General features: G+C 38.2%; 1 protein-coding gene across 2 annotated transcripts in view; it reads right to left on the bottom strand.

Moving 5' to 3' along the window:
* csmd1a (CUB and Sushi multiple domains 1a) overlaps nucleotides 1–2,701 on the bottom strand; it is a 378,189-nt gene extending 375,488 nt beyond the window's left edge. For both annotated transcript variants that reach the window (XM_046872557.1, XM_046872551.1), the window contains exon 1: nucleotides 2,623–2,701. The gene's annotated coding sequence lies outside the window, so the exon portion shown is untranslated. The remainder of the gene's footprint in view (nucleotides 1–2,622) is intronic.
* Nucleotides 2,702–3,004: the final 303 nt, after the last annotated feature.

Consider the following 3,004-nt stretch of genomic DNA (forward strand, 5'->3'; position numbering starts at 1 on the left):
TCATGTGTGTGTGGCACAACTGCAACATGAACAAAGGTCACCAACGAATGAACTAAGCAACATGCAAGCAAATTGCATGTACAATATACATATATGCAATTTACTTTGGTTTTTAAGTGTGGTACTTTTTCCTGAATCTCTACGGTATTTCATTTTTTTTCCCCTTCACTGCTCTGATTGCCTTTTTTTTTCTTCTTGGGTATGCATTCTACTCGATTTCTTCTCTAAATCAAAAACAGTGCTCTATAAAATCAGTGTAATCTGACAGGCCAGGCATTTTCAAACCTAAGACTTATATACTACAGCCATAATGTTGCATGCTCTAGCACAGTGTGACAAGATATCGTCAACACCACCAGAAGCATTCCCGAGCTCATGGGTCACCTGACAATGGCTCAAAGTACCAAGAGAAAAATTAATCTGAGAAGGGACAGAGAGGTGAATGCCTTCCTGTGGAACAGAACAAGTCCTTGCTAATCACCAACCATTTGACAGTAATCCTACCAAATACTGCATCATACAATGCCCTTGTGAATTCTCTTGAAGGGCAACATGCTTGCGCATACAGATAAGAAGGTATTCAGGTGTAGCATTTGTTGAGCATTACAGGCTGCCCCAGTCAAATGAAAGCATTGGGCTGTCTGCACTCATACAGTGTTGCACAGTGATATTCACTACCACTGGCAGTCAGGACAGATGAAATAGAACTGTTCATTCGAGAGCATCTTTCAGCATTGTGGAATTCGGGGGGGACACTGTCACGCACTACAGACCTTAATTCAATATTAGAGTGTGGCACAGTTTCAGAGAGAATCTCAGGGTGGGGGAGACATTATCCATAGTCCAATGGGCAGATACAGGGGGAAAAAAATAATAATCAGGAGCCGGGGAAAGTCCTGAGCCACTGTCAAAATCACAAGGCTTGATTCATCCCATGGGCAGATCATACACATAACTCATAGCACCACTTATCTCCTGGTTCATTGGGTTTTTAAAAAACAACAGCCTCCAAAAGACATTGGGGCATTACAAAAAGGAGAAAGCGGTGATAGGAGAGATGGAGACCCCCAGGAGTTGCAGCCCAGTGATATGATCTGGTTATCAATATAATCTTTGCCTACGATGCAATGTCGTGTGCTTGTGATTCAAAGTCTTTAAATTCTATGCCCTACAACAAACTTAGAAATTTACCCTCTATCCATGTCTTTCTTTTCTGTTTTGCTCTTTGGGAAAGACAGGGTTCTAACACCAATGCTGGGCCGCCTTCCTATGACATATATTTTACTCTGATTTTCAATAAACGAGTCTCAAATGTAAAGGTATGGACCTCAGCAGGCTTCTCAATGGAATGACAATAAAATACTACCCCACACAGGTTTTTTTCTTCCCCCCCTAGGTGCACTTCTGGTTGTTGCTTTATGTATTGTTTTCCTGTTTTGTTTTGTCCTTGGTTTTCATCTTTGCCTGTCTGGCCACTATTCCACCTGCTCATTTGGGCAATATAGCTAAATGTTACACTAGTAACATCATTCAGAATATTTTTCAATCCTAACAAAATAAAAAAAAAACATCCTAATTTACCAACATGGGATAAATTAAATAAGTCAAATATTTAAAGAAGGGAACAAAAACTATGCAAGAATTCAGTGAGGATGCCTTTCTCTACTTTGTCGTCACTAATCGGTATTCCTGAACTACCCTGGAAATATATTGCATAGTAAAAATAATAGGAGGGAATCTATTAAAGAATAAATTACTATTAGTTGACCTTTTGGATCGATTCCAAAAGCCGATCCTCTGGCTTCAAAAAAGAAAAAAACTCTTTCTTGAGACACGGATCTTGTAACCAACATCTCTGTGTGACAAACAGTCGGGAAGCTATTAAAGAAAATGTTTAGTATTTCATTTCACTTTAATCCTTCTTGTATTACAGGTAAAAAACTGATCGCCTCACTTGCTGCTTATGATGATCATTTTCATTAAAGTCCAACAAACTTTCATTCACTTGTTCTTGAAAGATCACCTTCAAAAAAATCTTAGACAGATGAGTGTGATGATGGACCCAGGATGGGCCCAGCATCGACCCAGGCAGCCAAACTGCACATTCTTTTAGTTTTACTTTTTTTCACCTCACACCTCAGAGCTGAGGTAAAAAAATTACTTCATTTCACTTACAAATATTTACTTTTTACAAGCACAGACACCCAATGTGTAAAACAACGTTAGAAAATATTTTTAGATACAACAATAATGTAATGTTTTAGAAATAAAAAAATAAAAACTGACAAAACCCAAATCCTCCACACAGACTTTCTTAGCAACTTCTGCTAACGCCACAGTTGAATACGTTGTTTATTCATTTTTATTATTATATCAGATTATATTATATATATATATATTTTTTAATCATGTTCCACAAGTTAAGGTTAAATAATCATTATTTTAAAAAGAAAATCTACTTCTTTCACGACCTAATTCATTCCCAGGTATCAGCCCCTTTTCCCACCACTGGTTTGTCTGAGGTAACTCGAGCAATTCTAAATAAACAGGTGTTTTCATATAATATTATTCTTAAATTTGGTAAATTAACTTTATTAGAAACAAAACTGTAACCTGTCCTACCTTTTCCTCGCGTTAGTGTGAAGCACAAGGTTCTGGACTCGGGCTGTCACCTTCACCCGCGCACCTGCTACCAAATAATCCGCTAATTAAGTAATTAAATTCGCCTCAGGTGAAGTGGGCGTGTCCTAGCGCTGAACGCCGGAAACCAGACAGGTGTATGCCTGTGGACGAGTATTTAGATATTTTTGGATTTATTGTGCATGCACAACAAATCAAAACTAATTTTTTTATGGATACCTGCATGTAATGAATAATAAACAAATATAGGAAGTAACGCTTTAGACGGTGACTAGACCTGGTTCAGTCTGCCCATATTGATTTTTGTTAGCCACGTCTCACCAATAGGGGGCAGTAATAAACCCTGTATCCGAACTGCACCTCT

The sequence above is a fragment of the Silurus meridionalis genome, chromosome 2 (assembly GCF_014805685.1).
Source record: "Silurus meridionalis isolate SWU-2019-XX chromosome 2, ASM1480568v1, whole genome shotgun sequence".
Lineage (NCBI taxonomy): Eukaryota > Metazoa > Chordata > Actinopteri > Siluriformes > Siluridae > Silurus > Silurus meridionalis.